Source organism: Phyllobates terribilis, unplaced genomic scaffold (assembly GCF_046119375.1).
Source record: "Phyllobates terribilis strain yellow unplaced genomic scaffold, ASM4611937v1 Scaffold_5__5_contigs__length_657084704, whole genome shotgun sequence".
In the NCBI taxonomy this organism is placed as follows: domain Eukaryota; kingdom Metazoa; phylum Chordata; class Amphibia; order Anura; family Dendrobatidae; genus Phyllobates; species Phyllobates terribilis.
The window spans coordinates 535,412,742-535,428,255 of record NW_027362765.1 but is presented as its reverse complement, the minus strand read 5'-3'; the positions used below and the strand labels follow the sequence as shown (position 1 = coordinate 535,428,255).

The 15,514-nt window shown below is 44.4% G+C and overlaps 1 long non-coding RNA gene across 2 annotated transcripts in view; it reads left to right on the top strand.

Moving 5' to 3' along the window:
* Window positions 1–15,514, top strand: part of LOC141273658 (uncharacterized) — a 56,217-nt gene that overhangs the window by 1,919 nt on the left and 38,784 nt on the right. For both annotated transcript variants that reach the window (XR_012322115.1, XR_012322114.1), the window contains exon 3: window positions 10,317–10,408. This is a non-coding gene — a long non-coding RNA (uncharacterized lncRNA). The remainder of the gene's footprint in view (window positions 1–10,316; window positions 10,409–15,514) is intronic.

Here is a 15,514-nt window from a genome sequence, read left to right as displayed (position 1 = left end):
GGACTGATGGAAGTCCATGAGGAAGTTCACATGAACTTTTTCTACTATATGGTCTGAGTGTAAAAAACTGCAGCATACACTACTCTGATCCAATCTTCTGATCAGATTCACCCATTAAACTCAATGGGCACATAAAACTAATAGATGCCATATAGACACAATTCAGATGGTATTTCAAGGTATTCATTGCAATTGATGACACAGGAAACTGTATTTGGCCTTTTTATTCTTTTATTTACTTATTTTTTTATGTATAAACAGATAGCATACAGATGTCAATATCGGACCTATGAAACACTATACGGATGAAAAATTGGCCGTTTTTACGGAAGAAAAATAGTCAATTTTCCATAATCTCATCTAAACCCGGCCTAATAATAAGAATATACAAAATAGTAACCTGGTGTGACAATATGACATGATACTTCAAACTGAAACATTGTGACTCTTGTCCATGGGGTGTGTCTAGAATTGCAGTTCAGAACTATTCACATGAATGGTTTTCTAATGTTGCAAGATTACCTAGAAGAGAGATTAAATACGATTAAATAGCTTAATTTCAGTTTCAGGCTCTTAACATTTCTATTCTGTTATTGTACTTTATAAAAAAAAATGAGAGTGGGCGTTTGGCCGGGGTCACACTACCGTACAACACAGCAGAGTGCTATGTGATAAAACATCGGCCTAGTGTTATTCTATGGGGCTGCTCAGATCAGCGATTATTTTCTCATGCCGATTCGGCATGAGAGAACATTCGTAGCATGCTAAGATTTGCAGCGAGGCTTGATTCACTTGCACGCATACAGGTCTATGGCTGCGAGTGAAGCATAGGACTGCACTCGGATGTCAGCCCACTGCAGTCCGGTAGACGCTGAGTCAGCCCATGGTGGAGATTTAGAAATTACTTTATCCATCCCCTCCGCAGCTGTGTTGCGATCCATTCATGTTAGAGGATCGGAGCACAGAGCACTGACACTCAGCTCACACTCGCAGCAGAGCTGGAGCCGAGGGTCATTAGCATATCGCATCCGACGCTCTCACATAGGATGTCATACGCTGGTGTGATTCCAGCCTTACAGAAAGTCTATTGACTCCCACATGCTAACTCATATCTGAGGGGTCAGGCGTCGTTCTTAGTGGTTTGCACTGTTGCCTTGCAATTCAACCAAAGGCAATATGCTCTGTGTGCACAATTATTAAGTAACTTGTATTTTTGATGAGTAATTTTATTAGTGAACAACTCCAGTGCTGTCGGTCAATCCAAAGGGTTCATAAACCTGACACCTGAATACTTTAGAAAGTAAAAGTGAGGTTTGGTCTATGTGTTATTGGGCAAGTATTTATGTACAGATTCCTTAATTAACTAAATGAAAAACATACATTTTCCATCTCAATTGTTTATTTTCATCTGCTAAAGTGAGAATAATAACCGAACAACTCAAAATGTACAAAAATACATTTCTGACATTTCAAAAAAATATTAGTGACCCACAGTGGCGTAACTAGAGTCCAATGAGCCCTGGTGCAAAATTTGGACCTGGGTCCCCTCCCACTTGCATGTTTGTCAGATGCGTGAGCCCTTGTAGTGTTCCACATCCTGTGAAGACATACAGTGGTTTGAAAAAGTATTTGCCCCCTTCCTGATTTCTTATTCTTTTGCATGTTTGTCAAACTTAAATGTTTTAGATCATAAAACCAATTTAAATATTTGACAAATTAAGTTTTTAAAGAAGATCTTTATTATTAAGGGAAAAAGAAATCCAAAGCTTGGTTCAATTTCCCTAGCCACACACAGGTCTGATTACTGTCACACCTGTTCTCAATCAAGAAATCCCTTAAATAGGACCTGCCTGTCAAAGTGAAGTAGACCAAAAGATCCTCAAAAGCTAGACATCATGCTGTGATTCAAAGAAATTCAGGAACAAATGAGAACAAAGTAATTGAGATCTATCAGTCTGGAAAAAGTTATAAATCCATTTCTAAAGCTTTGGGACTCCAGTGAACCACAGTGAGAGCCTTTATCCATAATGATGAAAAAATGGAACAGTGGTGAACCTTCCCTGGAGTGGCCGGCCGAACAAAATGACCCCAAGAGCGCAGCGACGACTCATCCAAGAGGTCACACAAGACCCCACAACATGATCCAAAGAACTGCAGGCCTCACTTGCCTCAGTTAAGGTCAGTGTTCATGACTCCACCATAAGAAAGAGACTGGGCAAAAATGGCATGCATGGCAGAGTTTCAAGACGAAAACCACTGCTGAGCAAAAGGAACATAAAGGCTTGTCTCAGTTTGGCAGAAAACATCTTGTTGATCACCAAGAATCTTGGGAGAATACTCTGTGGACTGACGAGACAAGAGTTTAACTTTTTGGAAAGTGTATGTCCCATTATAACTGGCTTAAAAGTAACACAGCATTTCAGAAAAAGAAAATCAAACCAACAGTAAAATATGGTGGTGGTAGTGTGATGGTCTGGGACTGTTTTGCTGCTTGAGGACGTGGAAGACTTGCTGTGGCAAATGAAACCATGAATTCTGCTGTCTACCAAATAATCCTGAAGGAGAATGTCCGGCTATCTGTGCGTGACCTCAAGCTCAAAGGCACTTGGGTTATGCAGCAGGACAATGATTCAAAACACACCCGCAAGTCTACCTCTGAATGGCTTAAGAAAAACAAAATTAAGACTTTGGAGTGGCCTAGTCAAAGTCCTGACCTTAATCCAATTGAGATGCTGTGGCATGATCTTAAAAAGGCGGTTCATGCTCGGAAACCCTCCAATGTGGCTGAATTACAACAATTTTGCAAAGATGAGTGGGCCAAAATTCCTCCAGAGTGTTGTAAAAGACTCATTGCCAGTTATTGCAAACGCTTGATTGCAGTTGCTGCTAAGGGTGGCCCAACCAGTTATTAGGTTATTAGGGGGCAATCACTTTTTTACACAGGGCCCTGTAGGTTTGGATTTCTTTTTCCTTTAATAATAAAGACCTTAATTTAAAAACTGCATTTTTTGTTTACTTGTGTTATCTTTGTCTAATATTTAAATTTGTTTTGTGATCTGAAACATTTAAGTGTGACAGATATGCAAAAGAATCAAAACAATAAGAAATCAGGAAGGGAGAAACACATTTTTACACCACTGTACGTTTTCTCCCTATAATATAACAATGTCCCCCATCCTGTAATAATGTCCCCCATTCGGGCCACTTGCTGTAATAATGTCCTCCAGTCTGGCCCCTTCTTGTAATAATATCCCTCATTCTGGGCCTCTTCCAGTTGTAATGCCCTCCATCCTGAGCATTTTCCTGTCATAATTTCCCCCATCATGGGCCCCATGCACCCCATCTCAGTATAATGTCTCCATCCTGGATCCTTCCTTGTATAATGTCTCCCTTTCCTGGTATAATGTCCTCTAACCTGGGGCCCTTCCAGCTATATTGTCCTACATCCTGGGCCTTTTCCTAGCATAATGTCCCCCATCCTGGACTCCTTCCAGTAATAATATCCCCCATACTAGTATTATGTCTCCATCTTGGACCCCTTCCTGGTATAATGTCTCCCTTTCTTGGTATACTATCATCCATCCTGGGCCTCTTACTGGCGTGTCTCCTTTTCCTAGTATAATGTCCTCCATTCTGGGCCCCTTTCTGACATAATGTCCCCCATCCTGTGCCCCTTCCAGAAATATATGTCCCCCATCCAGGTATATTGCCCCTATCCTGGGCCCCTTCCACTAATATATGTTCTCCATCCTGGTATAATGCCCCCCATTCTGGGCCCGTTTCAGTAAGTCCTCTGCCTCTTGTCCATGAAATGTAAAGATAATAAACAATTCTACTCACCTTCCTCAGCTCCCACGACGTGTGGTGTCCTCTTCTATACCAGCACAGAAACTGCCAGTTGAGTTTAGCATGCAAGCGACAGGCAGTGTATCATGTCACCACCATGCGCCGCCAGTGACTTCCGGCATGTCTCTGCACCGCGATACACTTCAGCTGAATGTGCATCCTCAGACACACATCCAGCTGAAATAGCTGCTGGCTTCGGTGGGCCCCCCTCCCACACGAGCCCATCACGGTTGCACTCTCTGCGACCGCAATTGTTATGCTCCTGGTGACCAATATTGTCATCCTTCTTTTCACTAACAGTCATAAGCTTTCCATCCATGGAGTCTGTCAATTTCTTTATCTCTTGACCAGGCCCGGTGTCAGCACCCGGGCAAGCACTGGGGCCCTGAGCAGGTGGGGGGGCCCACTCGCCATTGGGCACCCCGGCGCACTATGTGGCCTATCAGTAGAGAAGTCCGGTGCCAGCGCCCGTGAGTGCCTCCCCCACCCACTTGCTCAGGGCCACGGCCGGAACAATAATTACCTGTCCCAGTCCCCGTAGCTCTAGCCTCTTCCGCGTCTTCTGACTGTGACGTCTCAGGTCAGAGGGCGCAATGACGTCTCTCCAGCGCGCCCTCAGCTGAGCAGTCACATCGCAGAGAGTGGGAAGACGGCGACGCTGGAGAGTCCGGAGCAGAGCAGTGGCAGCAAGAGAGGTGAGGTGAGTATTTGATTTTTTATTTTTTTTATGTATGGAAGAATGGAGCAGTATATGGGGCCCATGCAGCATTATATGGGGGCCCATACAGCTTGCAGCATTATATAGGGGCCCACACAGCCTGCAGCATTATATAGGGGCCCATACAGCCTGCAGCATTATATGGGTCCCATACAGCCTGCAGAATTATATTGGGGCCCTTACAGCCTGCAGCATTATATGGGCCCATACAGCCTGCAGCATTATATGGGTCCCATACAGCCTGCAGCATTATATGGGGGCCCATACAGCCTGCAGCATTATACGGGGGCCATACAGCATGCAGCATTATATGGGGCCTATAGAGCATGGAGCATTAAAAGGGGCCCAGCCTGCATGGAACATTATATGGCGGCCAGTATTCTGCATGGAGCATTATATGGGGGCCAGTATTCTGTATAGAGCATTATATGGGGGCCAGTATTCTGTATGGAGCATTATATGGAGACCAGAATCCTGTATGGAGCATAATATGGGGGCCTGTATTCTGTATAGAGCATTATATGTGGGCCAGTATTCTGTATGGAGCATTATATGGGGGCCAGTATTCTGTATAGAGTATTATATGGAAACCAGTATCCTGTATGGAGCATAATATGGAGGCCAGTATTCTATATGGAGCATTATATGGGGACCAGTATTCTGTATGGAGCATTATATGGGGGCTAGTATTCTGTATGGACCATTATATGGGGGCCAGTATCCTGTAGAGAGCATTATATTGGGGCCAGTATCCTGTATGGAGCATTATATGAGGGCTACTATTCTGTATGGAGCATTATATGGGGCCCAGCCTGCATGGAGCATTATATGGGGGCCAGTATCCCGTATGGAGCATTATATGGGGGCCAGTATCCTGTATGGAGCATTATATGAGGACCAGTATTCTGTATTGCGCATTATATGAGGTCCATTATTCTGTATGGAGCATTATATGGGGGCCATTCTGTATGGAGCATTATATGGGCCCCGTAATACTGTATGGACGACTATACTGTCCTGTCTGCACTGTGCACTGTGAGGATTCACCAGTTTCTGAGATGTTGTAGAATTTACAATAGATATCACTCATGTAATGTAAGAAGTGAAATCTTTGGCCTTGTACTATATATATATTTCTCTGCCATATCAGTGCATCATGCATTGTGGTATATGTTAACCCTAGAACGCATACCTGGGGCCTTGCAGGCCCGCCCTGTTAATTGTTTTATATTGTCTGCAAGATTACTTTAGTTAGAATTTTGAAACTCTAGGTATTCCTCAGGTATATAGTTGTTTGTCATTTTTGTTTGAGTTATTCCATGTTATTTGCACACGGGCCTAAAAGGCCCCCGGTATGTGGAAATGTAGATTTTTATGGTCATGCGTTCTAGGGTTAAAGGGACCCACTGAGACTATTTCGCCCGGGGCCAACAAAAACCTGGAGCCGGCCTTGCTCTTGACTATCTACTTTTGAGGGCAGCATCAACCACAGCTTTCTCCCTGTCACTGTTCAAAGAGTTGTACTGTTTTCCTTCACCATAAATTTCCCGGTTAAGATGGACCCACAAGTTCTCAATAGGATTTAGGTCAGGTGAGTAAGGAGCCATTTCGTTATTCTTTCATCTGCCTTTACCGGCAGTCAAGCAATTCAGACTTCAATGCTGCAATGGAGTATTGTCTTGCATAACAATCATGGTTTTCTTGAAAGATGCAGACTTTTTCCTGTACCACTGCTTGAAGAAAGTTTCTTTTAAAACTGGCAGCAAGTTTGGGAGTTGACTTTATGTCCATCTTCAACTCGAAAAGGTGCAACTAGTTATCTTTAATAATACCAGCCCATACCAGTACCCCACCTCCACTTTGCTGGTGTCTAAGTGGAAGTGAAGGGCTGTGCCTGCTACTGTTCCTGCCATGGGCCTATCTATCTGATTCATCAAGATTCACAGTCATGTCATAAGTCCATCAAACATTTGAAAAATCTGTTTTCAGATCTATCTTGTCCCAGTTCTGACAGTTCACCTACTGTGTCTTGTTCAGTGGTGGTCGGACTCAGTCTTCCTTATTTCGGCCGTGTCTCTGAGCACTGAGCACCTTGTACTTCTGGGCACTCCAGGCGTGTTGCAGCTCTGGAATATGACAGCACCGGAGGATAATGGCTTCCTGGTCACTTCACATTTGAGTCTTCTCAAATCTTTGGCAGTTAATGTGCGTTTTTTTTTTCTCAACACGTTTCTTGCAAACCTGTTGACTCTTTTCAACAAAGGTTTTCATGGTTTTGTAACCATGCCCAATGTTTTAGCAATTTGAAGAGTACTGCATCCCTCTGTAATACTTGTAACCATTTTCGACTTTTCAGAGTCAGTTAACTATCTTTATTGGTCCACTTTACCCAAGGAAAACAAGCTGCCTAATAATTCTGCACTCCTTGATAAAGGGTGTTGTATCCTTAGATCACACCCTCCCTCATTACACAAATACACATCACCTGATCTGCTTCATCTAATAAGCATTCAAGTTTATACAGCTTGGAGTTGGAAAATTTGCATAAAAATTATGATATGGTCAAAATACTCATTTGCTAATAATTGTGCACATGGTATATGTATGGAGTTTGCATGTTCTCCTTATCTTTACATGGGGTTTCTCTTAGGTCTCTGCTATTTTCCTAGGTCTAAAAAATACTTAAAGATTATTGACTTTCTGTGCAATTTAAGGGGATTTCTGTTTTTGGAAAACCTCTCTCCCTGGCTGCAGTTTGTATAGCCCGAATTGATGGCACGAGCCACTGATCTCACTGATTGGCGTTGTCACCGTGATGTCAGCACCAAAGAGAATAACACACTAGAACCCAGGGAGCAACTGGGGAACAGGAGTTTAACAAAACTGGAAAACCCCCTTTAACCTTGGTGTGTAACTAAGGCTTTGGTTCATTAGTTGATTTCCGCATCCTGTTAAAACATACTTTTTTGTTGTTGTTGGGCAAAGTTATTAAAACAGGTTTCAACAGGAAACATAAAAAATGCACTCCACATGCTACTGCATGGCCATCTTGGAAGAACGCATTGACGATCAGAGCCAAGGAGGCAAACCAAGGGCAGCAGGCAGAGTGACCATTCGTGAGAAACATCACTTTTCAGTCTTGGGGTGACTTAATTAAAACAGAATACCATAAATGAGTAGTCTATTTTAAAGAGAATCTGCCTGAATGTTTCTATAAATTGTGTCATTGAGCAATCAGACTAATATTCTAATCAAATCAGAGCCGTAACCAAAGGTTGATTTGGTTTCCTTTCCTAGTAACGGAATCAATGTGATATTTTCCTCATAAAGAAGCTTCTACAAGCATATTTAAGTTATGTGTCATAAGAATGGGTCTTGCGGTATTTCATCATTAAAAATAGAACATGAACATTTAAAACAGCCATCTGTCTACATCTCTTTTATACATGCAGAGGACAGTAGGCTTTAGTTATTTTTCACAAAATGCCGACTTTCAGATTCCCTTTCTGAAAGACAGAGACTAGAATGACTCATACTCATGAGAGATGGCTGACATCTAACCTTTGCTGCTCATTCTCGATGGACAATGTGGGTCATTTACCAACATCATTGTATAGCTCATTTAATTCCTTGCAATTGGATAGTATGAGTGAAACATTGGGTTCCCCCATTTTATTGAATCACATGAATGTAATAAGATGATGATGATAAATCTTTGTGGACGTAGTTTTCCCTAAATAATAATGGTCACAATAGTGATGTCCTATAACATAGGATGTGTGAGATACTCACAGCATAATTCAATTGACCAATTATTCCAAACTGAAATAAAAAATCAACCAGCTGACCCTTCGAGAAGCTCAAGGATCAGAGAAGCCCATAATCAACGGTAGATGCAAAAAGGAAAGAGAGATCCAGCTTCCAATCAAGGTAACGTATAAAATATATCCTTTTATTGGAGACAATTAAAAAAGAGGGAAAATACAGAAAACAGCGCATACTGACAATCAAGGTGTGTGGGGGGATATGAGGAAACATGATGCTGTAACCAAACATGTTTTGAATGCAAACTGCGTTCTTAGACTTGGTTGAAGACACCTAGGTTGTCGGTGTGTGCAGTTTCCTATATTTTTCCCCTTTTGAAATTGTCTCCAATAAAAGATATCTTTTTATACATTACCTGGATTGGAAGCTGGATCATTCTTTTTGCAGTTGGATTCAGGCCACTTTCTTTAGTCAGGTAAGGTCGGTGTCAGGCCACGTTCACACGTTCAGTATTTGGTCAGTATTTTACATCAGTATTTGTAAGCCAAAACCAGGAGTGGAACAATCAGAGGAAAAGTATAATAGAAACACGTCACCACTTCTGTATTTATCACCCACTCCTGGTTTTGGCTTACAGATACTGATGGAAAATAAGCAAAAATAGGAAAAAGGATCAGTACTTGAATAAAACGTCCATTTTTTCAAGTAATATTTGTCACGCTCCAAAAAATGTGACAATTATTACTGCAGTAATATGGGATAATGTGTGATGGCCACAGTTTTAGGCAGTGGCGTTAGAGATATGGTATTGGTCAGTGACTAAGTGTGAATAGGTTGAACAACACACAACTGGCAGACTTTTACTGGAGTGTAATATTTGGCACGCTCCAAAAACTGTCACAATTATTACCGCAGTAATAAGGGACCACGTCTGATGACCACGGTTTTAGGCAGTGGCCTTATAGATGTGGTATTGGTCAGTGAATAGGTTGAATAACACACAGCTGGCAGACTTTAAATGGAGTATAATATTTGGCACACTCCACAAAATGTCTGTATTATTACGGCAGTAATATCGGATCAAGTCTGATGATGGACAAGTTTCTCTGCTTCCACAATACAGCCAAATTTGCAAAGCAAGCAAATGGAGCAGTTAAAATGGTGGCTTGTATTGCTTTTTAAGCAAATAATCAGGACTAAGAGCAAAAGAAAATATCCCTGATATCTAGGGCTATAGATATCTGTAACAGCAGCAGTAGACAGAACGTGCAATGGACCCTATTCTGCTGTATACAGTGTCCACAAACTCTGCCTGCCTAACTCCTGCTATCACCAGGATTAATATATGCAGCTGGATTAGTCCTTAGAAGGACTGTTAGTTCAGATAGATATATATCTTGCTGTGGAATACCTATACTAACTAATAAACTGCCAATTCTCTCCCTCACTCAGCTGCAGCTCTCCCTACTCAGCCTGTTTCCGGGGTAGACTGTGACAAGCATAGGGTCACAAGGTCTGATATAGACCCGATGACGCTGTGCGGCCAGCCAATCACTGTAATGCCACAACCAACATGGCTACGGCATTACGGTGAGTGGCAGGCAATCCCTGCATGTTTATTCGCTGTCTAAAGAGTGCCAAACATGTGGGGCGGGGACCCAAGCTCCCGCTCGAGCATCCCGGACGTACTCACCGAGCGCCAAGCATCTTGGGCAGTAAGATGCTCAGGCGAGTACCGAGCAGTTGCAAGCACGCTCGCTCATCACTAGTGATTACTTCTGTCTGGTTGTTACAATGACATTTTCCTTTTGATTTTAGTACATTGGAAGCAAATGGTTGTCAGTTATAAGGACAAAAATTGGGTTTGACATTGTTTTATCCCTTTATGTGTTCATTTTCTACATTTGCAGGGCCAACAGTTTTGCATATTTTGTCATGAATAGCCGAATTTTGCTTAAAATTTTATTTTTTATGTGTGTGTTTTTAGGTTAAAACATGGCAAAGACAAAGCCAAATTTATCACCAGATGTCAGGAAGCTTATTATTCTGAGAGTGAAGGCAGGCAAAATCCAAAAAGAGGTAGATATGGAATTCAACTGTTCTCAGAGTCAAGTGTCATGTATATTTGTAGCGCCCCGAGGGTTCGGTCGCTACAGAGGTATTGCATCTCAACCAGATGTGCGATATCTCACTTCCAGGTAAGGATGGAGTGTGGATCAGGACCCTGACACCTGCATGCATTACACCACATTTCCGTGGGGTAGGGCGACCGATATGCTCCAAGTGGAGCACGACAGTCCCTGTCCCTGGCTGGAGTGGGGGGAAGGAACACCGAGGAAGGGGAACCCTGTAGTGCATAGGAGGGAGAGGGCAGTTCCTGGGTGCACTTAGAGGGAGGTATAAAAGGTGGGCACCATCTTAGTTCAGTGTTCAGTCAGAGAGAGGAAGTGACAGAGTAAGGGCCTCTGCATGGGGCTCTGCTCCGGAGGCGGGCCTAGCCTGTGAGGCCCAGCCAGCACTGAAAGAGCAAGGAGAGAGGGTTGAGAGTAAGAGGAGAAGACAGGGAGCAGAGGCTCAGGCCAAGCTCTGCTCCTTAGGCAGGCTTGAGAGAGCGGCCGGGGCCTGGAGGAAGGAGAAGGAAGGAAGAGGAGCGGAGGAGGCTCCAGGAACAGGGAACGAAGGGACCCCAGGAGTGTGGACCGGCGAGTCGCGACCGCATGCCCGAATCTACGTGCGTAGGGGGGTCAGGCCAAAGGGGGAGACCGGTCCCCGAAACTAGTGGAGGCAGGGAACTACCCTCAGCTAGAAACCGGAGGCTGTGACATTTTATGTGGCGCAGCCCCTCGCTACACCCGCTAGGAAGGCACCACATAGGGTCAGGGAAACGGCACCAATGTTTGCCCGAGAAGGCCCGAGGCAGCCGGACAGAAGCGAGGTCACTGGCGGGGTATGACAGGCCAGAGAAAGGATACACAAAGGGGGTCCTGTGAAACGCTCCAAAGTTATCTGGGAGTAGGCCGAGCCCCTCACCTGGTGAGCACAGTGCGACGTGGGACGTTATGACGAGCTGGAGTAACGTGGATAAAGAACTGTGAGTAAATATCCTGGACTGCATTACAGGACTCTGTGTCGTTACTGCTGCTCCCGCGCACCATCACCCCCAACATCCGCACTCGCTGCCCTGAGGCTATACTCCTCCCGTGGGGAGTTATACTACCCTCTGCTGCACCCACAACACCAGCCTCAGCAGTCTGCCCTGAAGCGGCGGTTCACTCTGACCGCAATCCACTGGTGGCGTAGTCGGACATTCAGCATATAGACTGTCATTTGGTTTGACCGCCCTGGGCACGGACCGGGTCGCCGCCACGGAGACTACAACCCCCAGCATCCACAAAAGGTCCGGTTCCGGGTATCCCCACACGCACACGGCCCAGGGGGCGCGTCATATTAAAGAAAGAAAAAGAAGGTTATGGAGCAGCTGACAAACCTAGAAGTAGGCGACCACGGAAAACTCCCTCCAGAGTTGATCACAACAGGCAGGAAGAAGCAGTGTTGTGGCCGCAGACACAAGGCGGGAAAGCGTTCCTCGTAACGCCAACATGACAGAAGTTGCCAGTACAACTGTTAGGTCTTCCTGAGTCTGGTTGTTTTTTAAAGACTCTGCCGATAACCCCCAAAAGGCCATTTGCACCACCTGCCAAGCCAGCATCAGCAGGGGTAGCAAAACTAGCAGACTGACCACCACCAGCATGATCAGGCACATGGCAGCAAAGCTCCCAAATAAGTGGGCCGAACCCCAGGGTCCAGAAACAGTGTCTGCGGTTGACACCACTGCTTCTTCCGCTGTTGTGCATGGATGCCAATCCTCTGGCCATGGCGCAGGCCAAGATGCCTCCCGCCCTGCAAGTGTCATTGCACACTCTCAACTAGCACCATTAGGAAGCACGTCCACGTCCTTGTTCCATTGCAGCGTTCAGTTGTCCCTACCCCAGTCCTTGGAACGCAAGTGCAAATACTTAGCCAATGCCCCACAGGCCACACTACAAAATTCACACATTTCGCGAATGCTTGTGCTCTAAATGTTGCCTTTTTGGCTCGTGGAGACGGAAGCTTTCCACAACCTGATGGCGGCTGTCCCTCGGTACTCTGTCTCCAGCCGCCACTATTTCTCCCAGTGTGCCGTCCCCGCATTTCTGTTAGAATCTATTTTGTTTTACTATCGGCCATCTTGTTGTGGTTTGCTGGCTTCTAGTCTTTTCCTCTGGTGCTGGGTTTCTTGGTCACGTGATCTCTGCACTCTTTATTACTCAGCACCTGGCTCCCATTCCCCGCTGGACATCAGTGTTGTAACACTCGTGCTCTGGCTATGTAGCCTTGTTTAGTTCTTCTTGCTTTGGACTATTGTTGTCCTGGGACTTCTTGTTCCACCAGTTTTGTTTCCTTTAATTTTTGTTTCTGCAACTAACTTTTCTGTTAGGAGGTCTCCTGCTTTTGCTCCCAGTCCTTAGATCCTTTACCCGTCCTACAGGTCTTCGTTTGAGTTCAGTGCAGGAGTTTCGGTGGGGCTATTCATAAGGAATAGGGCACCCACCCCAGCGTAGGGTTAAGCTGAGTCTCAGCGCAGGGACAGTTTTTCCCTCCTATCCCTTAGTTCTAAGTTGCAGTACATAACAGTATGTCCAGCCACGTTTAAAAAAAAAAAAAAAGTTTTTTTTTTCTTCTCCTCTCCTCTTCCTGGATTTTCTTCAGTATGGTTACCATCCAGGAGCTTGCTCAACGCTTGCAAGGGTTGACTCTGGAGGTTTCCGATCTTCAGCAGTACGTGAGTAAATACCCTGCAGAACGCTATGAAGAACCTAAGGTAGATTACCTGAGTGTTTCTCGGGGAAACGACAGGATTTTTTTTCATTTAAAAATGCTTGTTTGTTGTATTTTCGACGCAGACCTAGGTCTTCTGGTAGTGAACTACAGCGTGTAGGAATTATTATGTCTCTATTGCGTAAGGAACCTCAAATCTGGGCGTTTTCCTTGTCTCCTGATGATCATTGTTTGAGTTCTATGGAGGCATTTTTTGATGCCATGGGTTTGCTATATGATGATCCTGATCGGGTTACATCAGCTGAGGCAGAGCTCAGACGTCTCAAAAAGGCTTCTCTTGATGATGAGAGTTATTGCACCTTGTTTAGATGATGGTCTGCAGAGGTCAGGTGGAATGACCCTGCACTCAAGTTTCAGTTTCTGGCAGGCTTGAGTGAAAGGGTTAAAGATTTGCTCATTACATTCCATGCACCTGATACTCTGCAAGTTGCCATGCAGTTAGCTATCCGTGTGGATAGAAGGTTGAGGGCTAGACAGAATTAGGAGAAGTTTCCTGTATTGCTGGATTCTTTTTCTCACGATATTTCTGCCGACACTGGGGAACCTATGCAGGTCGGGGCAATGTCATCCCGTTCCAAGGAGAGGGACATGAGGTTCTCTGAGGGACTTTGCTTGTATTGCGGTAAGGCTGATCATTTTTTAAAGCAATGTGAGGTTCGCTTAAGGAAAGAAAAAAAAAATGGTCAGTAGAAATAACACTCCCTTTCGCATTGCGTTTTTACGTTCTGCTGGGGTGTTTTTTCCTGGTAACACCACCTGTCAGGGTCGTTTGATTGAGTTTCAAGTTATGGTGGATTGTAGTTCTGCACTTAATTTGATTGATCAACAATTTCTTGAAAAGTATAAGTTTGATTCTGAACCTCTGTCGTCTCTTTTTCCTGTGATGGCGATTGATAATACTCCCATGGAGCATGGGAGCATTCTTCGAAAGATCACTGGGTTTCTGCTTACTATGAATATGGAACATCTGGAGCAGATTGACTTATTTTTACTTGCTAAGTTGCCTTCCCCGATCGTCCTGGGGTTGCCCTGGTTAAAAGTGCATAATCCTTTGCTGGACTGGTCGTCTGGTTCCATAAGGTCCTGGGGTCAGGGGTGTTATGGTAAGTGTTGTAATGTTCACATTGCAGCTGTTGTGAGGGGGGAGTTACCTGAACCAATTCAGGATTTTTGGAGGTTTTTTTTTGAGGTGCAGTCGAAAGCTTTACCACCTCATAGAGATTACAATTGCGCTATTGACTTCGTCCCTGATGCTAAGCTCCCTAAGAGTCGGTTGTTTAATCTGACAATTCCTGAGAGGGAGGCTTTGAAGGAGTACCTTCAGACTAGTTTAGCTGCAGGTCACATAAGACCCTCTAAGTCTCCTGTGGCGGTTGGGTTCTTTTTGTCAAAAAGAAGGATGGGGGTTTTAGGCCATGTCTTGATTTTCGGGATATTAATAAAATCACTGTGCGCAATCCTTACTCGTTACCGCTTATTCCGGATTTGTTTAACCAATTGACCGAAGCTAAATGGTTTTCTAAGACTGACCTTCATGGGGCATATAATTTGCTGCGGGTGAAGGACGGAGATGAATGGAAGACAGCTTTTAACACCCCGGAAGGACATTTTGAGTGTTTGGTGATGCCTTTTGGGCTTACTAACGCACTTGCATTTTTTCAAAATTTCATCAATGACATTCTGAGACCCTTGATCGGTAGGAGTGTTATTGTTTATCTGGATGACATTTTGATTTATTCATCGGATCTTGAGTCTCATTGGCAGAGAGTCCGCGAAGTTCTTCAGATTCTGAGAGATAACACATTCTTTGCTAAATTGGAGAAGTGTCAGTTTGCTGTTCAGAAAACTAGTTTTTTGGGTTACTTTGTCTCTTGTGATGGTTTTGAGAGGGACTCGGTGAAAGTTCAGGCTGTGCTGGAGTGGCCGAGGCCTGAGGGTTTGAAGTCCGTACAGAGGTTTTTGGAGTTTGCCAATTATTACAGGAAATTCATAAAGAATTTCTCTGTCATTGCTAAACCCATTACTGATCTCACCAAGAAGGGTGAAAATACAGTCCAATGGTCCACTGAGGCTATTGAAGCTTTTGAGTATCTCAAGGAGAGGTTCAGCTCTGCTCCTGTTCTTATCCAGATGGATGAGACCAAGCCATTTTTGGTTGAGGTAGATGCCGCATCTATAGGCGTAGGGGCAGTTCTGTCCCAGGAGGGTGAGGATGTGGTGCATCCCTGTGCTTTCTTTTCAAAAAAATTTTCTGAGACAAAGCTCAACTATGATGTTGGGAATCGTGAGTTGTTGGCTATTAAACTC